The sequence below is a fragment of the Chiloscyllium plagiosum genome, unplaced genomic scaffold, assembly GCF_037043375.1.
Source record: "Chiloscyllium plagiosum isolate Xiang-an unplaced genomic scaffold, Cpla_swu_hap1 HiC_scaffold_32, whole genome shotgun sequence".
Classification (NCBI taxonomy): Eukaryota; Metazoa; Chordata; class Chondrichthyes; order Orectolobiformes; family Hemiscylliidae; genus Chiloscyllium; species Chiloscyllium plagiosum.
Genome location: NW_028270170.1, coordinates 48,443,435 through 48,466,704, shown reverse-complemented (window position 1 = coordinate 48,466,704; position 23,270 = coordinate 48,443,435). Strand labels below are relative to the sequence as shown.

Below are 23,270 nucleotides of genomic sequence, written 5' to 3'. Positions count from 1 at the left end.
TGAACTTGAAAGATTGAAAGGGATGCATTAAAAGTGGACTTGTTTTACATTTTGTGATTTTTAAATGTGAACCATAAGGGACTGTTTCTTACGGTCCAGTTTGTTACACTGTTTTTAAACGTTTGTTCCGCACATTTCTCAGTGATCACCAAATTATTAGGGGCGGTATTATATTGTGTTCCCCATTCCTACAAGGAGTAGAGTAGGCCACTCAACCCATTGAAGAACCTACTCCACATTCAAAGAGATCGTGGCTGATCTGATTTTAACCACTACTCTATCTTCCTGCTCCCCTCCCCCAGCCACGGATAATTTTTCATTCCCAGTTTACCCTGCCTTAATATTTAAAGATTCTGCATCCATACCTTTCTGGGGAAATTTCAAAGTTTTTTTTCCATCAGTCTGAAGTGGGTGACAGTTCAGTTTTAAATTGTGACTCCTTATTCCACATTGGCTTTGTCAGGTTCAGTGGAAACCTGAACTCCTCCACTTTGAGTTGTATATGAACTTCTCCACTTTGAGTTGTATATGAACTTGTATCTACTGTAATAGTGTCTACCCAAGCCAACAAAAGAAACTAGAACATTTTGGTTGAAGTATGAATCCATATAATAGGACAATTTCCTTAGTGCTGTTCATTACTTAACTATGGGGAAACCAATAAATTGCTGTCTACCTCCAAAATAAAAGAAGGAAATTTATCCCCAGGCAGTTACAATGACATTTTGGCTTGCCATAGGCTGGTGAACTTCAGGCAGTTAGCCAGTTGTGATGGGGGAGCAAGCAAATATAATGATTTTAATATAGAATGGCACAGAATTAAGGTAAGACGGGCAGAAGGATTAGAGCAGATGTGAAGAAAACCTTTATCGCTGAGAGGATGGTGGCAATCTGGAACTCTATCTATCAGCTTGGTAGAAGCAGAAACCCTTTTAACATTTAGTAGTATTTGGGTGTGCACCTGTGATGCCAAATGCCAGAAAATGGGACTAGAATATTGTGTGGTTGTTTGACTCTGATGCGATGGGTAGAAGGGCCTTTTTCTGTACTGTAGATCTCTCTGATGTTCCAGCACAGCAAGAGACTATGCACTTTTGGTTGTCCCTTTAAAGCTACTTCTCTCACCACTGAGTAAAATGTTAAATTGAGTCAGAAATTTGGATTGAGTTATATCCTCTGTCAATGTTGATTCTGCTCCTGCTTCAGCCCAAGAAGTGGAATCCTGTTCTCTGCATCCACCATATAAAAGCCCTACATAATTTTAAGCATCTGTTTCTCCCTAGTCAAGCTCCTGTAAAAGCTTCTAATTATTCTATTAATGATCAACACTTTTTGCACTTTGTCTGCTTCCACATTGTTTTCTAATATAAAGAACTGGACACTAAGTACTCTGGTCTAACTAACGTTCTGTAGCAGACTTTGCTTTGAAGTGTCAGCTATAGGTGAATAGTAGCACTTTTGCCTTAATTAGAGCTTTCAGGTTGATCAAGGTTTGTGTAAAGGTTTGTAGCTCGGGTGCTGGTTGTCGTGGTTGTGAGTATGTTCATTGAGCCGGGAAGTTGTTTTGCAGATGTTTTGCACCTATCCAGGTGATATCTTCAGCCTCCTGTGAAGCGCTGCTGTACTCTCTCTTCTGGAATTTATTTGGTTCTGTTCCTGCTGCTTCCGGTTGCCGGTTCCGGTTGTTAGTTGTAGTGGCTGGTATATTGAGTCCAGGTCTGTTTGTTGATGGAGTCAGAGGATGAGTGCCATGCTTCTAGGAATTCTCTGGTTCTGTTTGGCTTGTCCTATGATCATTGTGTTGTCCCTGTCATCTGTGTGTATGGCTACTAGGGACAGCTGGTAGTGGCATTGAGTGGCTAGTAGGTGTTCGTGGATGTGGATTGTTAGTTGTCTGCCTGTTTGTCCTATATAGTGTTTCTTACAATCTTTGCATGGAATCTAGTAAATTATGTTAGTCTTGCACATGAGGGGTATCGGATTTTGTGTCCTGATGGGTTGTTGTCTGGGTGTGACTGTTTGTTTATGGGCTGTCATGAATCCCAGTAGTCAAACAAGTCTGGCTGTCAGTTTTGAGGGTTTTTATGTAAGGTAGCGTGGCTAGTGAGTAAGGTCATGACATGTCTGCGTCACTTTGTTTGTCTCTTAGGCGTCTGCAGATGACATTGCAGGGATATCTGCTCTTTGCGAATACTGTGTAGAGGTGTTCTTTCATTTGTAGGTCGGGAGTGCTGCAGTGTGTTGTAGCCCTTTTGAACAGCATCCTAATGCAGCTTCCCTTGTGTGTTTGGGTGGCTGTATTAGGACCCTGTTCAAACAGGCTATAATTCCCGACCTACACAGGGAAGAAGAACAACAACTCAACAGAGTATTTGCCAAGAGCAGATATCCCTGCAACTTCATCTGCAGATGCCTAAGAGACAGACAATGTGATGCAGACAGGTCATGACCTTACTCATTAGCCACACCACCTTACATTAAAAAAGTCTCCTAATTGACAGCCAGACCTCTGACCTCTGGGATTCATGACAGCCCATAAGCCAACAGCCACGCTCAGACAACAACACACCAGGACAAAAGACCCGATGCCCATCATATGAAAGGCTAACGTAATTTACAAGTTTCCATGCAAAGACTGCAAGAAACACTGTATAGGACAAACAGGCAGACAACTAACAATCCACATCCACTAACACCTACTAGCCAGCTGTCCCTAGTAGCCATAAATACAGATGACAGGAACCACAATGATCATAGGACTCTCTCTCTTTTCTTCTCCCTACCTCCCAAATCTCTCACTCTCGCACTCTCCCTTATGCCCCCTTCCCTCTCGCATGCACTCCTACAAATCTATGGGGTGAATTTGTATTTGCAGATGTATTCTACTTTGCTCATAAAATGTACAATCGGCAGGCAGTCAATCCATGTAATATTTTCTACATTCCTACTTTGGATATAGAACCAGTCTGACTCAAGATTGGGATACAAACAGACTCTAACCTCACACCTTTTTAATGCACTCTGTGCTGAGATGTCAACTTTTTTTTATAAAACTTAATTTATCTCGAGAATGTGACTTAGAAGTACTTCTGGGGGTTTACATATTAATGAACCAAAACCTGCAACCCATTCTAAAAGATGAAAAACTTAACAGCAAACTAGTTTGTTCAATGTATTTCAATTGTATGACACTAATCTTTTGCTATAAATTCTGTCTTATTCTCCACAATCACCCGATGAAGGAGCAGCGCTCCGAAAGCTGTTGCTTCCAAATAAACCTGTTGGACTATGATCTAATGTTGTGATTTTTAATTTTTTTTATGCATGATCTTGAATAGATTACCTGAAATATTTTGCATCAGTATTTACTGTGGAAAAGGATATGGAAGATATAGACTGTAGGGAAATAGATGGTGACATCTTGCAAAATGTCCAGATCACAGAGGAGGAAGTGCTGGATGCCTTGAAACGGTTAAAGGTGGATAAATCCCCAGGACCTGATCAAGTGTGTACCCAAGAACTCTGTGGGAAGCTAGAGAAGTGATTGGGCCTCTTGCTGAGATATTTGTATCATCGATAGTCACAGGTGAAGTGCCTGAAGACTGGAGGTTGGCTAACGTGGTGCCACTGTTTAAGGGTGGTAAGGACAAGCCAGGGAACTATAGACCAGTGAGCCTGATGTCAGTGGTGGGCAAGTTGTTGGAGGGAATCCTGAGGGACAGGATGTACATGTATTTGGAAAGGCAAGGACTGATTCGGGATAGTCAACATGGCTTTGTGCGTGGGAAATCATGCCTCACAAACTTGATTGAGGTTTTTGATGAAGTAACAAAGAAGATTGAGGGCAGAGCAGTAGATGTGATCTATATGGACTTCAGTAAGGCATTTGACAAGGTTCCCCATGGGAGACTGATTAGCAAGGTTAGATCTCATGGAATACACGGAGAACTAGCCATTTGGATACAGAACTGGTTCAAAGGTAGAAGACAGAGGGTGGTGGTGGAGGAGGGTTGTTTTTCAGACTGGAGGCCTGTGACCAGTGGAGTGCCACAAGAATCGGTGCTGGGCCCTCTACCTTTTGTCATTTACATAAATGATTTGGATGCGAGCATAAGAGGTACAGTTAGTAAGTTTTGCAGATGACACCAAAATTGGAGGTGTAGTAGACAGCGCAGAGGGTTACCTCAGATTACAACAGGATCGGACCCAAGGCCTGAGAAGTGGCAGATGGAGTTTAATTCAGATAAATGCGAGGTGCTGCATTTTGGGAAAGCAAATCTTAGCAGGACTTATCCACTTAATGGTAAGGTCCTAGGGAATGTTGCTGAACAAAGACCTTGGAGTGCAGGTTCATAGCTCCTTGAAAGTGGAGTCACAGGTAGATAGGATAATGAAGGAGTTTGGTATGCTTTCCTTTATTGGTCAGAGTATTGAGTATCGGAGTTGGGAGGTTATATTGCGGCTGTACCTGACATAGGTTAGGCCAATGTTGGTATATTGCATGCACTTCTGGTCTCCTTCCTGTCGGAAAGATGTTGTGAAACTTGAAAGGGTTCAGAAAAGATTTACAAGGATGTTGCCAGGGTTGGAGGATCTGAGCTACAGGGAGAGGCTGTACAGGCTGGGGCTGTTTTCCCTGGAGCGTCGGAGGCTGAGGGGGTGACCTTATAGAGGCTTACAAAATTATGAGGGGCATGGATGGGATAAATAGGCAAAGTCTTTTCCCTGGGGTGAGGGAGTCCAGAAGTAGAGGGCATAGGTTTAGGGTGAGAGGGGAAAGATATAAAAGAGACCTAAGGGGCAACTTTTTCACAGAGGGTGGTAAGTGTATGGAATGAGCTGCCAGAGGATGTGGTGGAGGCTGGTACAATTGCAATATTTAAGAGGCATTTGAATGGGTATATGAATAGGAAGGGTTTGGAGGGGTATGGGCCGGGTACTGGCAGGTGGGACTCGATTGGATTGGGATATCTGGTCGGCATGGATGGGTTAGACGAAGGGTCTGTTTCCATGCTGTACATCTCTATGACTCTAAATAGAATTTGAAGCACTTTCATGAAAGCTTTTGAAGTGAATTGAGTATGTACTTGAAGGGAATTGTTTTAACTGAAGAATTGAAGAGCTGATGTTTCCCAGCCTTGGTGAATAAAATTCTTTCGGCGAGGGTTGTTCAGAAGGAAGATCATTGGGAGACTTATTCCTGCAATTGGACTTGCTAAACAAAGCCAGTTTCTCAGTGCTTAAGTGTACATCCTCTTGAGCAGGAAGTGGTTTAGCATGTTGTGTTCCAGTATTGCTGATCGTAGTCATTCAGAATTGTTATGATGCCTTGTGTGGAGGTGCTAGAGGAGTTGTGCCATACACTAAAAGTACAGATTCCTCTCAAAAGACAGCCAAAGAGAAGAAAACATTTGCTTTTAGAAGTGTGTTTCTCCATTGCTCGAACTTTTTGTCTTAACATCCAATTCCATTTGAACCATCTTTATTTAATGTGTTTATCTTCCATGCTTGACTAACAAAATTAACATCTTTTACTCCAAGAGCATCTTCCTAATTTCTGTAACCGTCATTTGTTCGCTTTCAACCTGACTTGAAATAATTTCCTGAGTATCTTAAGTAAGGAGGGTTACAGTTGGCACTCCTCTCCATGCTAAAACACTTTTGCTAATCGTACTTACCCAATCCATTTTTCAGGCACGTATGTAAATCCACCTTAATTATCCAGAACCCTTCCTCTTCTCTCGGTCTCTCTCCCCCACTCCATTTGGTATCATTCTTACTGGTGCCAGTGAACTGAGCATGAGGGGTACATGCTGTGTTGCAGGGACCCCGCTACCACATGTGGTTAGTGGCAAAGATGGTGATCACCCATGCTGGTAATTTGTTTTTACCCTGTATGTATGTCAACCTCCATTTTCGAACCATGGAAAAGTTACACTACAGAAAGACTATTCAACCTTTGCTTACAGAATGAGTTGCCTACTCCAATTCCACTTTTCATCATCTGGTCTGTGCCCTTGTAGGTTGCAGGTGTAGATTTTTAAATGAGTTCAGGTTTCTGTCTCCAAACCTGGCAGTGTATTCCAGACACCCATGTCCTTCGCATGAAAACGTCTTCCTCATGTCCCCTTTAATCTTTCTTCCAGTGCCCCCAGTAATTAACTTCTTCACAAGGAGAAACAAGTCTTCCCTACACTCTATCCAAGCTCTTCATTATTTTATAGCCTGAATGAAATACACCTCAGCCTATCTAATCTTTCTCATACCAAGCTCAGAACATTTTTGTAAATCTCCTTTATACTCTGTGAAAAACAGTTTCATCCTCCTTTTAATATGGTGACCAGAAATGTGCATGTAACTTCAGCTGTGACCTAACCACTGTTTTATATAGTTTGTGTCACAACCCTGCTATTGTATTCAATACCTCCCCCAATGAAAAAAATCTCATGAGACAACTTTACCACTTTATATGCCTTTCCTGACTCCTTCAGGGGCCTGTGGATATGCATTCCAAAGTCTGTCACTTCCTTTACCCCTCTCATTATCCAGTTTTAAATAACCAATTTTTCTAATCTACATGTTCAGTGATATTATTACACACCTGTGGAATGGGAGGGACAATACCACTCCACCACAAGAGGGCCCCCTAAGCCTATTGCACCTCGTATTCCCAGGCAGTCTCCCATCTAAGTACTAACTAGGCCTGAGTCTGCCTAGCTTCTGAGATCAGGTGAGATCGAGTGTTTCCAGACCAGTCCTCCAATTGGAGTATTCCCTTGTGTGTTTGTGTTCTCCAAATACCACACATTTCATTGGGTTAAATTCCATTTCTCACTTTTACCATCTAATCAACTGACTAATATCCTGAAGTCAGCAGGTGCCCTCTTCACTGGGAACTATCTCGTCTGTTTTGTGTGGTCAGGGGGATGTTTTGAGGCTTCAGTTTTCGATGTTTATGGAACACCTATGGTGCTTTCAGTATTACCATACTGCGTGTGTAATTGCAGGCAAGACACTGAGTGTCTTTCAATTAAAGTAATGCTGTTTACGATGCAAAAATGTACTGGCCAAGTTAATGCTAATACGATTTGCTTACTATACTTGTAAGATAATTTAACGAGATGTTAAAAATCTTTAATGGAAATACACAGTGGGTTTGGCAGAACTTGTGGAGAAGGAAACAGCTAGCTTTGACAAAGGGTCAGTTAGGCTCGAAATGTCAGCTCTTCTCTCCTTACAGATGCTGCCAGGCCTCCTGAGATTTTCCAGCATTTTCTCTTTTGGTTTGAAACAGCTAACTGCTGAGTTGATCCTTCAGAATTACTGAACCAAATCATTACCATTCTTTTTCAATCACCGGCTGCAGCCAGACCTGTTGTACATCTGTAGTATTGTTTATTTCAGATTTGCTAGCAGCTATGGTATCACTGTTTGTTTGTATTGGCATCACCTGTTTAAAATCAGTAGTCTGCTGTAGAGCTCTTGTGGTGCAGTAGTAGGTCCCCACCTCCAGCCAGACGGCCTGGGTTCTAATCACACCTACTCCAGAACGTGCCATTACATGTCTGAACAGGTTGATTAACAATAACTAGAACAGGGCTGATCTGCTGCTACAGTCAGTGCTAAGTACAAAAACCCCACTGCATTTAAGTAGAATCTGAAGAAATTACACAAAATTTAATTAGATTGTTTAACAAAGTCCTAACTATGAAGAAAGTGCAACTGATGTTCCAAATGCTTAAACGTGTAAAATGCTATAATTTTGAATTGAATTTCATGAAAGTCAATAACACTTTAAGGCAATGTCTGACTGAAATGGCATCTTTCGTACATCCTTTCTTTCAAACAATATTTATACACAGAATTAGGTGAGCAGAGCAAATCAATCATTGTGTAATCTTTTCATAATTGTAACCAATTTCTCATTAGTAATTGGTATTAGCAAATTTCAATATTCTCAGAATAAAGAATTGAATCACAAATAAATGTACACATCCATTAATAATTGTACAATTTGTTCATTCTTTTTAGACTAAGAAATTTGAATCTAGTATTGATAATATCCAAAATAGTAATTTAGCTGTTTTGTTAAACACCTTTTTTGGTTTGATTAGATTAGATTGCTTAGTGTGGAAACAGGCCCTTCGGCCCAACAAGTCCACATCGATCCTCTGAAGAGCAACCCACCCAGACCCATTCCTCCACATTTACCCCTTCACCTAACACGGGCAATTTAGCATGGCCAATTCACCTAACCAGCACATTTTTGGATTGTGGGAGGAAAGCCACGCTGACACAGGGAGAATGTGCAAACTCCACACAGACAGTTGCCTGAGGTGGGAATTGAACCCGGGTCTCTGGCGCTGTGAGGCAGCAGTGATAACCACTGTGCCGCCCGAGCGGTGTCTAGATTTTAGAACTTTATGTGATTATTTGTCTTTCTCTCTTCTTCCAGTTTTTTCCACTGTAGTCTGTGCAGTACTTTCATATTGACTCATTACTTCACGTGAAATCTGATCTATACAGACTATTGTTGATTGATCCAGCTATATAGTCTGCCTTTGCTTTTTGTTTTTAATTGCTTTACCATGCATATTTTCTTTCTGTAGAATAAAATAAGGGCTTATGTTTATATGCAAACTTTGCACAGCAGCTTTTCACAATTGGATGTCTTGAAGTGTTTTACAGTTGATTAGTACTTTTTGAAGCATAGTTCCTTTCGAAATGTCGGAAGTACCAGAGTCAGTTGGTGCACAAACTTTCATAACTGAGTTTTTTTTTAATGATGTTGGCTGAGGGATAATTATTGATCTGGATGCCATGGATAATTTCTGTTTCTTCACAGTTTTGGCATGCTATGTTTTATGTCTACTCAGGAAAGTATGTTGAGTCCCTGTTTTAACATGGAACATAGAAGAATACAGCGCAGTACAGGCCCTTCGGCCCTCGATGTTGCGCCGATCTAAGCCCACCTAACCTACACTAGCCCACTATCCTCCATATGCCTATCCAATGCCTGCTTAAATGCCCATAATGAGGGAGAGTCCACCACTGCTACTGGCAGGGCATTCCATGAACTCACGACTCGCTGAGTAAAGAACCTACCCCTAACATCTGTCCTATACCTACCCCCCTTAATTTAAAGCTATGCCCCCTTGTAATAGCTGACTCCATACGTGGAAAAAGATTCTCACTGTCGACCCTATCTAAACCCCTAATCATCTTGTACACCTCTATCAAGTCACCCCTAAACCTTCTTTTCTCCAATGAAAACAACCCCAAGTGCCTCAGCCTTTCCTCATACGATCTTTCTACCATACCAGGCAACATCCTGGTAAACCTCCTCTGCACCCGTTCCAGTGCCTCCACATCCTTCCTATAATATGGCGACCAAAACTGCACACAATACTCCAGATGCGGCCGCACCAGAGTCTTATACAACTGCAACATGACCTCAGTACTCCGGAACTCAATTCCTCTACCAGTAAAAGCCAGTACGCCATATGCCTTCACCGCACTATTTACCTGGGTGGCAACTTTCAAAGATCTGTGTACATGGACACCAAGATCCCTCTGCTCATCCACACTACCAAGTATCCGACCATTAGCCCAGTACCCCATCTTTTTATTACTCTTACCAAAATGAATCACCTCACACTTAGCTACATTGAACTCCATTTTCCACCTTTCTGCCCAGCTCTGCAGCTTATCTATATCTCGCTGTAACCTGCCATATCCTTCCTCACTGTCTACAACTCCTCCGACTTTCGTATCATCCGCAAACTTGCTCACCCAACCTTCTAACCCCTCCTCCAGGTCATTTATAAAAATGACAAACAGCAATGGTCCCAAAACAGATCCTTGCGGAACACCGCTAGTGACGGCACTCCAAGATGAACCTTTGCCATCAACTACTACCCTCTGTCTTCTTCCAGCCAGCCAACTCCTAATCCAAACCTCCAACTCACCCTCAATGCCATACCTCTGTATTTTTTGCAGTAGTCTACCATGGGGAACCTTATCAAACGCCTTACTAAAATCCATATACACCACATCTGCCGCTTTCCCCTCGTCCACATCCTTAGTCACCTTCTCAATGAATTCACTAAGGTTTGTGAGGCACGACCTGCCCTTCACAAAACCATGCTGACTATCCTTGATCACATTATTCCTATCCAGATGTTCATAAATCCTATCCCTTACAATTCTCTCTAAGATTTTGCCCACAACAGACGTGAGACTCACCGGCCTATAGTTACTAGGGTTATCCCTACTCCCCTCCTTGAACAAGGGAACCACATTTGCTAGCCTCCAATCTTCTGGCACTACTCCTGTAGACAACGAGGACATAAAAATCATGGCCAATGGCTCTGCAATCTCCTCCCTTGCTTCCCAGAGAATCCTAGGATAAATGCCATCAGGCCCAGGGGACTTATCTATTTTCACCCTTTCCAGAATTTCCAACACCTCTTTTCTACATACATACATCTCATCCAAAAGATGACACTGCTGATAGGGTAGTACTTTGTCACCTGTGCATTTCAGGGTCAAGCCCTGGTGTGGGCGGTAACAGAGTAACATAGAAAATGGGAGCAGGAGCAGTCCATTCAGCTGTTCAAACCAGATCAATCTTTCAGTATTATCATGCCATTCAGTATTGTCCCTGCTATGCCCCCATACCCTTTAACATTTAAGAACTATAGTGACTTTATTTTTTAAAAATATGCAATGTTTTGGCCTCAACTACTTTCTGTGGCAGAGAATGCCATAGGCTCAACACTAAGTGAAGAAATTTCTGCTTATCCCAATCCTAAACTGTGACCACTAGTTCTGAACTCCCCAGTCATCTCACTAACAATCTTTCTAGGCACCAGTGAATATTCTCCTAACCGATCCACTCATTCCATATGTCAGCTCTGCCACCCCAAGAATCCGTCTAGTAAACATATTGAAAATGTCTGGTCTTGAACTCTAGTGACTTGACTACTACTGAATTCTGGCTGACAGTCTAGTTATTGGAAGTTGAGTCTCCTATGACACTTGGGTCTTTTTCTAATTCTTTGGCATGTGATATTTCACAATCAGTCATGCAGCATGGAAAAGACCTTTTGGTCCACTAGTCTACACTGATCATGTTCCCAAACTAAACTAGTGCCACGTCCTTGTGTTTGGCCCTTTCCTATACATGTACTTAACCAAATGTTGTAGCTGTACTTGCATCCACCACTACATTTACCAGTTCATTGTACACAGCAACCAAACTTTTTTTCTTTTTTTAAAAAAAAAAGTCCCCATCATCCCTTGTAAGTTATTTTTCTCTCACCTTTGCCCGCCATTGTGTTTTGAAACCCCCCCCCCCCCCCCCCCCCCCCCCCAAACCTTAGGGAAAAAACCTTTGCTATTCACCAAATCTATTCTCCTCATGATTTTACGAACCTCTAAGTCGCCCCTCAAACCCCTACACTCATTGAAAAGGTCACAGCCTATTTTTATAACTTAAGCCCTCCATTTAATCCTCCGGTAACATCTTGGTAAATCTTTTCTGAATCCTCTCCAATTTAAAGATATCCTCCTTGTAACAGGGTGACCAGAACTGCAAACGGTACTCCAAAAGAGGCATCACCAATGTTCTGTACAACCTCAGCATGATGTCCCAATGAATCCTTAGAGTATAAAGGAGTATACTTAAGAGGGAAATCAGGGGGGCAAAAAGGGGACATGAGATAGCTTTGGCAAATAGAATTAAGGAGAATCCAAAGGGTTTTTACAAATACATTAAGGACAAAAGGGTAACTAGGGAGAGAATAGGGCCGTTCCAAGATCAGCAAGGCAGCCTTTGTGTGGAGCCGCAGAAAATGGGGGAGATAATAAAAGAATATTTTGCATCCATATTTATAGTGGAAAAGGATATGGAAGATATAGACTATAGGGAAATAGATGGTGACATCTTGCAAAATGTCCAGATTACAGAGGAGGAAGTGCTGGATGTCTTGAAACTGGTAAAGGTGGATAAATCCCCAGGACCTGATCAGGTGTAACCAAGAACTCTGGGAAGCTAGAGAAGTGATTGCTGGGCCTTTTGCTGAGATATATGCATCATCGATAGTCACAGATGGGGTGCCGGAAGACTGGAGGTTGGCAAACATGGTGCCACTGTTTAAGAAGGGCGGTAAAGACAAGCCAGGGAACTATACACCAGTGAGCCTGACCTCGGGGGTGGGCAAGTTGTTGAAGAGAATCCTGAGGAACAGGATGTACATGTATTTGGAAAGGCAAGGACTGATTAGGGATAGTCATCATGGCTTTGTGTGTGGGAAATCATGTTTTTTTTCTTACTTTTTGTCACTTACATAAATCATTTGGATGTGAGCATAAGGGGGACAGTTAGTAAGTTTGCAGATGACACCAAAATTGGAGATGTAGTGGACAGCGAAGAGGGTTACCTCCGATTACAACAGGATCTTGACCAGATGGGCTAATGGGCTGAGAAGTGGCAGATGGAGTTTAATTCTGAGGTGCTGCATTTTGGGAAAGCAAATCTTAGAAGGACTTATACACTTAATGGTAAGGTCCTAGGGAGTGTTGCTGAACAAAGAGACCTTGGAGTGCAGGTTCATAGCTCCTTGAAAGTGGAGTCGCAGGTAGATAAGATAGTGAAGAAGGTGTTTGGTATGCTTTCCTTTATTGGTCAGAGTATTGAATATAGGAGTTGGGAGGTTATATTGCGGCTGTACCTGACATAGGTTAGGCCAATGTTGGTATATTGCACGCACTTCTGGTCTCCTTCCTACCGGAAAGATGTTGTGAAACTTGAAAGGGTTCAGAAAAGATTTACAAGGATGTTGCCAGGGTTGGAGGATCTGAGCTACAGGGAGAGGCTGAACAGGCTTGGGCTGTTTTCCCTGGAGTGTCGGAGGCTGAGGGGTGACCTTATAGAGGTTTACAAAATTGAGGGGCATGGATGGGATAAATAGGCAAAGTCTTTTCCCTGGGGTGAGGGAGTCCAGAAGTAGAGGGCATAGGTTTAGGGTGAGAGGGGAAAGATATAAAAGAGACCTAAGGGGCAACTTTTTCAGAGGGTGGTAAGTGTATGGAATGAGCTGCCAGAGGAAGTGGTGGAGGCTGGTGTAATTGCCACACTTAAGAGGCATCTGGATGGGTATATGAATAGGAAGGGTTTGGAGGGATATGGGCCGGGTGCTGGCAGGTGGGACTAGATTGGGTTGGGATATCTGGTCGGCATGGACGGGTTGGACTGAAGAGTCTGTTTCCATGCTGTACATCTCTATAATTAGAGGTCTGAGCAATGAAAGCAAGTGAGCACAACTTTAACCACCCTGTCTACCTCTGACACATTTTAAAGAATTGTATTCCTGAACCCTGGGTCTCCCTGTTCTAAACACTACCCACAGCCCTACCATTTGTTGTTTGTATTAACATCCATGCGCATTTATCTATTTAGCTGCATGATCTAACTCCTTTTTGTTTTGTACTTGTGTTGATCTTCCAGTTTAAGAGTTGGAAAATTGATTGTTTTTGACATATTTAAGTAGACTAGTGTTATGACCAAGTCAGGAGGAGTGAACTGAATCCTTGTCCATGCCCCCATAGGTCACAATAAAATTTGAATTTTAAAAAGGGAAGTGATATTAGCTGTTAAAATATTTGTAGAGTACATACACCCATACCAGTCAGGTTCCTTGAGTAACAAAGAACCAGTTTACTGCAAACAAAACATACTGAAGCAAAGATTATTAATAAAAAGTTTAAACCATACTAACACAACCCCCTTCTTAGAATTTGGAGGAACCGGTGTTGGACTGGGGTGTACAAAGTTAAAAATCAGACAACATCAAGTTATAGTCCAACAGGTTTAATTGGAAGCACTAGTTTTCGGAGTGCTGCTCCTTCATCAGACACTTTAACTACTACTTCTACTTACAGCTGATCTGATTTGTAATCTTTAATACAACATTCTTGTGAACCCCAAATCTTTCACCACCTTGCTTGCCATTCAGTCCATCATATCTGCACTGGTCAACCAAAAACTGAATACTCTAATGAGTTTTGAGATCATAAAACTGACAGACAAACAGAACACCCACAAGATCTCTGATATCAGGGTTCTTAGCAGAGGCAGTAATGCAGAGACTCAAACAAACAGCCCTGCCAACCATCCAACCCAAACTTTGGGTCCACTACGTGGATGACACCTTTGTCATGACTAAACAAAACACGTTGAAGGAAACCTTCAAGGCCATCAATAATATGCAAACTAGCAAAATTCACTAAAGAGAAGGAAAACAACAAACTGCCATTCCTCGATGTCACAGTAGAGTGAACAGTCAGGGGGGAACTTAAACCAGCGTCTACAGGAAAATAGCACATACAGACCAAATCCTGAACTACACAAGCAATCATCCAACACCCACAAAAGAAGCTGCATTAGAACATTATTTCAAAGAGCTACCACATACTGCAACACCAAGTAACTGTGAAGACCAGAGGAAAATCACCTACTCAAAAAGAACGGGTACCCAATGAATAGTCTGCGGATTTCTCAGCAACAAACCCAGATAAGCAGACAAAATGTGCCCAGAATCCCTAGCCACACTCCCCTCACCAAAGACATCTCAGACATGACTGCCAGACTACTTAGCCCTCTTGGCATCATGGTGGCCCACAAACCCACCAACGCAATAAAGCAGCAGCTAAAGAACTTGAAAGACCTGATACGGACAACAAGCAAAACTAATGTAATTTACAAAATACCTTGCAATCTACACTGGACAAACAGGCAGAAAACTGGCCACCAGGATACGTGAACATCAGCTAGCCACAATAAAATTAGCCTCTCTCACTAGCATCCTTCCTTACAGATGAGGGAAGGACATCACTTTAACTGGGACAACACATCCATCCTAGGACCAGCCAAGAATTCCTAGAAGCACAGCATTCCAACCGGAATGCTCTTAACAAACACATCGATTTGGACACCATCTACTATCCTCTAAGAAAAAGAATCGGAATTGATATCAATGCAGGAAATTGTGTCACCAACACAGGAAATGACATCACCAATCCAAGGAAGCCTAAACACTTAAATGGAAAGTGGGACTTAACACCAGTGCTTCGCTGGAGGCTCACTGATGTTACCTAGTATAGTGATGAAACATCTGAAAATGAGACTTCGAACTCAGGGAGCAAACTTGCATCCAGAATCTGAATACCCTTTTCCAACTCTGGGCTCATATTTCTGGAGGGTGTAGCAATGCAAGTGAACATCTAATTACTGGTTAAATATTGTGTTTCTGACTCAACTGCCTTTTCAGGGAGAGCGTTCTAGACTTCCACAATCCTCTCGGATTGCTTTCCTACCTAAGCCCCTGATAAATTTTAAGCACTTCAATCAGATCCCCTTTCAATAATTGCTGCTCTGAGGAAAAATAATCCCAGTTTAACCAGTCTTTCCTCATAGCTCAGAGACCCTAGCCCAGGCAGTATTCTGGTAAATCTCCTTTTCTGTATAATCATAGCCTTCCTATAATGTGGTGACCAGAACTGCACACAGTACTCCAATTTTGGTCTAATCAACTTTTTATACCATTCCAGCAAAACTGCCTTGATCTTGTATTCCGTAAATCTGCTAATAAAGGTAAATATTCCTTTTAGGTATGATTTATTATGGTTCACTGTATTGAGGAACAGTGAAGAGTATTGGTTTGCTTGCTATTCAGGTAAGTCATATTATACATACATACAGTATATCTGGGTAATAAAACAGAATGCAGAGTATGGTGTTACAACTTCTGAGAAGGTACAGAGAATAAGAGGTCTATTCAAAAGCCTGATAATAGTGGGGAAGAAGCTGGTCTTGACACCGTTGGTATGTTTTTTTTCAAACTTTTGTATCTTCTGCTTTATGGAAGAGATTACAGCTGAGGTGAGAAGGTCTTTGATTATGTTGGTAGCTTTCCCGAGGTAGGAGGAAGTGTAAATGGAGTCGATGAAAGGAAAGCTGGTTGTCGTCATGGACTGGTCTGGGTTCACAAATGTCTGTAGTTTCCTTTGGTCTTGGACAGAGCAGATATCACCTAGCTGTGATGTATCTGGATAGGATGCTATGTGCATCTATAAAATTTGGTAAGAGATATTGTGGACATGTGGAATTTCCTTTAGTATTCTGAGGACATAGTCATTGGTGTGCCTTCTTGACTGTAGCATCGACGTGGATGAACCAGGGACGATTGGTGATGTTTACTCCGAGGGACTTGAAACTTTGACTGTCTCCACTTTAGCACCATTGATACAGACAGCGTGTCCTCCATTCCCCTTCCCAAAGTTGATGACCAGTCCTTCATTTTGCTGACATTATGAGAGAGATTATTGTCTTTACACCATGCCACTAAGTTCTGTATCTCTTTCCAGTACTGTCTTGTCATTGTTTAAGATCTGACCCATTGTGGTGGTCTCATCAGCAAACTTGTAAATAGGGTTAGCACAGAATTTGGCCACACAATGATGACGACTGTATCTGGAGTCAAGAGTGTTTTTCTGGAAATGTACAGCAGATCAGGCAGCATCCGAGGAGCAGGAGAATCGACGTTTTTGGCATAAGCTCTTTCTCAGGAATGAGGCTGGGGGCTGAGAGATGATGGGATAGGGGTGGCGTTGGTGGTGGGGGGGGGGGGGATAGCTGAGAAAGCGATAAGTGGATGAGGCTAGGGGAGAAGATTGGTGGGAGGTGGGGAAAGAGTGGAGTGGATGATGGGAAAGGTGATGGACAGGTCAGGAGGATGGTGCTGAGTTGGAGGCTTGGAACTGGGATAATGTGGAGGGAATGGAAATGAGGAAGCTGTTGAAATCCCCGTGTGGTTCCAGGTTCCCAAAGTGGAATATGAGGCGTTCTCCCTCCAGACATCAGGTGGTAATGGTTTGGCACCAACTTGCAGGCACCTCCTCCTACTTCCCCCTTGATCACTACCTCACCTCCATCACCAAACCATCATCTCCCAGACCATCCACAATTTCATCACCTCTGGTGATCTCCCATCCACAGCCCCCAACCTCGCTGTCCGTGAACCCTGCACTGCCGATTCTACCTCCTACCGAAGATTCACAAACCTGACTGCCCCGGTCAACCCATTGTCTCAGCCTGCACCTGTCCCACTGAACTCCTCTCTTCCTACCTTGGAACTGTCCTGTTCCTGTTAGTCCAGGAACTCCCCCCCTACATTCCTGACACCACCTCCAAGATTTTGTTTCCCTGGCCCCCAATGCCTCATCTTCACCATGGATATCCAGTCCCTGTACACAGCAATCCGCCACGACAAAGGTCTCCACACCCTTCATTTCCTCTCACGCTGTCCCAAACAGTACCCTTTCACCGACACCCTCATCTGCCTGGCTGAACTGGTCTTCATGCTCCCACCAGGAGGTTGAACAGTTCACCAACTTTGTCAAAACCTTCGACCCCCACCTCAAATTCACCTAGACTATCTCAGACAACTCCCTCCCCTTCCTGGACCTCTCCATCACTGCCTTTGGTGACTGGCTAATCACAGACATATACTACAAGCCCATTGACTCCCACAGGTCCATGCCCATTTCCCCCCCCCCCCCCCAAACAACCCACTCCTGGCACCTTTCCCTGCCACTGCACGAAGTGCAAAACCTGTGCCCATACACAACTCCCCTGAGCTCTGTCCAAGAGATCCTTCCACATCCGTCAGAAATTTATCTGTACCTTCAACTCCCCCTCCCACCCCATCAAAGACATGCAGGTCCTGGGCTGCCTCCACCGCCAAACCATACCACCCAACGCCTGGAGGAGGAACACCTCATATTCCGCCATGGAACCCTGTAACCATATGGGATAAATGTGGATTTCAACAGCTTCCTCATTTCCTCTCGCCCGGCCCGCATGCCTCGTTCCTGATGAAGGGCTCACACCTAAAACATCGATTCTTCTCAGATGCTGCCTGACCGGCTGTGCTTTTCCAGCAACACACTCTCAATTCTGGCCTCCAGCATCTGCAGTCCTCACTTTCTCCTCCTGTATAGTAACGGGCTGAGTATGTCGCCGTGCAAGACACTGGTGTTGAGGATTATCATGGAGGAGATGTTACCTACAATTACTGATTGCGATCTGTCGGAGAGGGAGTCAAGGATCCAGTTGCAGAGTGAGAGCAGTGTACTATGTCTCGGAATTTGGAGAAAAGATTGGCTGGAGTTATAGCGTTGAAAGGTTGAGCTAAAGTCAATAAGTAAGAGTGATGTCAGTATTCATGTTATTCAGATGTTCAAGGAATGAGTGTAAGGCTAAGGAGATGATTTCTGCCATGAACAGGTTGCGATGGTAGGTGATTTGTAGTGTATCAAGACAGTCAGAGTCATAGAAATGTACAGCACGGAAACTGACCCTTTGGTCCATGCCAACCAGATATCCCAACGCAATCTAGTCCCACCTGCCAGCACCTGACCCATATCCCTCCAAACCCTTCCTATTCATATACCCATCCAGATGCCTTTCAGATGTTGTAATTCTACCAGCCTTCACCATTTTCTCTGACAGCCTGCTCCACACACACCACTCTGCGTGAAAAAGTTGCCCCTTAGCTCTATTTTATATCTTTCCCCTCCTCATCCTAAACCTATGCCGTCTAGTTCTGGACTCCCCACCCCAGGAAAAAGACTTTGTCTATTTATCCTATCCATGCCCCTCATGATTTTGTAAACCTCTATAAGGTCATCCCTCAGCCTCCGACACTCCAGGGAAAACAGCCCTAGCCTACTCAACCTTTCCCTATAGCTCAAATCCTCCAACCCTGGCAACATCCTTATAAATATTTTTTGAACCCTTTCAAGTTTCACAACATCTTTCCGATAGGAAGGAGACCAGAATTGCATGCAATATTCCAAAAGTGGTCTAACCAATGTCCTGTATAGCCGCAACATGACCTCCCAACTCCTGTACTCAATACTTTTGACCAATAAAGGAAAGCATGCCAAACTCCTTCTTCACTATCTTATCTACCTGCGACTCCACTTTCAAGGAGCTATGAACCTGCACTCCAAGGTCTCTTTGTTCAGCAACATTCCCTAGGATCTTACCATTAAGTGTATAAGTCCTGCTAAGATTTGCTTTCCCAAAATGCAGCACCTCGCATTTATCTGAATTAAACTCCATCTGCCAATTCTCAGCCCTTTGGCCCATCTTGTCAAGATCCTATTGTAATCTGAAGTAACCTTTGCTGTCCACTACACCACCTCCAATTTTGGTGTCATCTGCAAACTTACTAACTACATACCTCTTCTGCTCACATCCAAATCATTTATATAAATGACAATAAGTAGTAGACCCAGCATTGATCTTGTGGCACTCTACTGGTCACAGGCCTCCAATTTAAAAACAACCCTCCACCAGGCCCTCTGTCTTCTATCTTTGAGCCAGTTCTGTATCCACATGGAGAGTTCTCCCTGTATTCCATGAGATCAGACCTTGTTCACTGGTCTCCCATAGGGGAGTGGAGTTGACGTGTGCCATTACTAACCCCTCACAGTCCTTGATAAATGTCAGAGACAACGAGTGGTAGTTATTGAGGTGTCACCGGAATGATGATGGTTTTCTTGAGATAGGTAGGAACCTTTGATTGGATTAAGGAGAAGATAAAGCTGTCTGTGAAGTCTCCTGCTAGCTGATCCACGCAGAATCTGTGTGCACGTCCAGGAAATCCATCTGGGCTGGTTGCTTACTTTGGGTTTACCCTCAAGAAGGCTGATGTGACATCTGTGGCAGTGACTCAGGGAACCGGTGCATCTGAGACTGTCTGGGCAGTTGACATAATTTGGCTTACCTTCAGTTCAAAACGAGCTTGTGAGGGAAGCATTGTTGTCATGCAATTCTACTTGACTTTGGTTTGTAGCCTGATGTATTGTGTAAGCCTTGCCTCAGTGAACATGTGTTCATGTGTCTTGGTCTAATGTTGTCTCTTGGTGTCCCTGATGGCTTTGGAAGGTCATTCTTAGATTTACTGTATAGATTAGGGTCACCCAACTTGAATGACTCTGACCTGGTCTTCAGTAGGGAATGTATTTCCCTGGAAACATGGTTTCCAGTTGGGCACGTTTGGATTAACTTTATTGGCACACAGTTCTCTAACTTACATTTACCACCTTGTCCACCTTATCTGCCTACCCTTCTCTGATCTGTGAATGTACACCTCAAAGTCCCTCTGATCTTCAGTACTTCCCCGCATCCTACCATTCATAATTCTCTGCCTTGTTATCCCTCACCAAATAACTGCCTCATATTTTGCCAGATAAAATTCCATTTTTCACTGTTCTGCCGAGCCAACCTGCCTGTGATACCTTCCACTTAAGATTAATAGTTATCTACTAATTACTGCTCTATCATTTTGTGTCATCTGTAGGCTTCTGGATCATACCCACTTCATTTAAAATCAAAATTATTAATATACACCACAGCACTGAGCACTGTGGAACCCCACTGGAAATTGTTTCTGAAACTGGAAGTCAATCTTCTGCCTCCTGTCTTTCCGCCAGTTTGGATCCAGTGTGCCATTTTGTACATTGGGCTCTTACTTTCTTGACCCAAAAAGGACCTTATCAAAAAATTTTTGGAAGTCTGTGCAGACCACATTGAATGCATTAACCTCCTCAGCACTTCACTTCCCTCACTAACAAATCCCTGACTATTGTTACCGTTCCACACTTTTTTCCTCTTCTCTTCCCAGCAGCCCAAACCCCAAGTATCTGGAATGGTTCTGAAGAAGGGTCATTGGACTCGAAACATTAACTCTGCTTTCTGTCCATGGATGCTGCCAGATCTCAGATTTTCAAACAATTTCTGATTTTGGGCATCCACAGTCCTTTTGGATTTTTAACTAAAAACTCTTACTCTATTAAGTGGAAAAAAAAATCTGAAGTGTTAAAATATTAATTATGTAAAGTTAAGCTGTACTGATGGCCTAATGTAAATCCATATCCAGTCACAGCACAAGAAATTCCACTAATAACCTCCCTATGTTTGTATTCAATTTCCCTCACAATGAGCAATAACATTTGAGCGCTTTTTTTGTGATTCATTCACTTGGTGACCTGGATTCCTCTGTCTTTCACTACTTGTTTCTTAATTCTTTCTGCCAAAGTTAACAATTTCACATTTTGCACATTCTTCTCCATTTGCTGCACCTTTATCCATTCACTATTAACCAGTCTTTATCCCTTTGTATCCTTATGTCCTCTTTACAATTCACTTTGTTTTTAAAGTATTTACAGTACAGTATATAGGTTGCCCTTTAAGTATACCTCTTTACCCATCATTGATGATAGGCAGTATGCTAATTGTTACCTAATTTGCTACCCTTTTCAAATGCATGTATTAATAAATCAAGTCCTGTTTTCTCCTAACTGAGAGTCTATGGCTTGTACCTGATGAGCACTTTGAAGATCATAACATTTGAAGAATTTTCCTCCTTTTGAAGCTCCAATGTTTTATTTTGTATGTGGGTACCACGATTCAAGCATTTTAAATTGAGTAGTGAAATAATGCATCTCACCCTGTAACAAGAATGACCGTTCTGAATCAAGATTTATAATGAAGCTCCAGTTATTCCGCTCCCTACAGTGCAGTAAGAAGCAATTTGACGCATGCTTACTCCACACACAGTTACCCAAGATTTGAATCCAAACTAGGTCCCTGGCACTGTGAGACAGCAGTGCTAACCACGGAGCCACTGTCATCCCTTGCTAGCGAGCTTAACAAAATTAAATTTATATCTCTAGCATATTAATTCAGATTGTTCCTGTCATAATTTTATCTGCTGTTCCAAAGGGTATTCATGCAGAGATGATCAGACCACATTGTGTTTTCTTCAGTTGACAGTTACTTTAGGGTATGTTCAACGTGGAGCAGTCTCGATAGAGTCATGAAAACTGCCCTTGTTACTTAGTCATGTGAAGTTGCCTTTCATTACTATATCACAGAACAGAAGAGATTTCTCTGACATATGAGATATAGTTGGCTCAAAGCTTCCTATTGAAACTGTTTAAAACTATATCAAATTTAATTTTGTCACAGCTTCAACAGGCATTTAAACTGGCTTGACATTTATTATCATTAACACTGTGCTGCTTCCCCTAAAACTAGACCATAATCTTACTCCCCCTCAACTGAAATCAAGCCAGCAAGGCTGCAACTGCCTACAAACTGAAGACAAATATAGAAAGTTGACTGAGCAGCAGAAGGTGGAGTAAAGTTGAGAATGGTGATGTCCTGCAAGAATTTGTGTTGAATAGTCAATTATTCGCCATAATTAATATCCTGTTGTTTAGATGTTGGAATGGAAAGGCATTTAAATCTGCAGTGACTCAAATATAAACAGAAATCTAAGCACTGTAAATGGAAGCACCATTTATAGGCTGAGTAAATGACCAGGACTAACAAATGGATTTCAGTCTAAGCCATTGTGAAGTCATCCACTTCTTGAAACTAAAAAGGATTGAACATGATACTTTCTAAATGCTGAAACTAGAAAGTTTGGAGGAATAGAGAAACTTGGAGGTCCTTGCATGTCAACTAAAGAAGCTCGATTATCTGGCATTCAATTATGAAAATTTTGGATTATCCAGACAAGATTGCATGGTCCTGATGCATGGTGAAACTATGATTATCCAGCATTTGATTAACCAAACGAAATACTTCCTGCCTATGGCCTTCAGATAATCGAGATTACTCTTCACTAAGTATACGCTCAGCAAATCAAATTCGTAAAGTGTGGTGCTGGAAAAAGCACAGCAAGTCCGGCAGCAGCCAAGGAGCATGGGAGTTGACATTTTGGACATAAGCTCTTCATCAAGAATATGTACTCTTCTGCTCCTTGGATGCTGCCTGATCTGCTGTACTTTATCCAGCACCATGTTTTTCGACTCTGATTCTCGAGCATCTGCGTTCTCACTTTCTCTGAGAAAATCAGGAAGGCTAAATGTTGTCCTTTGGATTTAGAGCAATGGAAAACTAAGGGATAGACATCAAGACTTTACCTGTACAAAACTCAGGTTAGACCATGTGTGGAATAAATGAGCAATTCTGGGCAGAGTGGAGGGTAGATTTACCAGAGCGATACTTGGACTCCAAGAATTTAATTACAAATGTTAGAAAACTATGATTCTCTTCCCCTGGCCTTCGATATGAGGTGATTTGATCAATTTTTCTGTCTAACAAAATGCAATTGAGCTCCTCCAATTTG

At 42.6% G+C, this 23,270-nt stretch overlaps 1 protein-coding gene across 1 annotated transcript in view; it reads left to right on the top strand.

Moving 5' to 3' along the window:
• dcaf7 (ddb1 and cul4 associated factor 7) overlaps nt 1–23,270 on the top strand; it is a 51,225-nt gene that overhangs the window by 4,817 nt on the left and 23,138 nt on the right. The gene's annotated exons all lie outside the window — the stretch shown is intronic.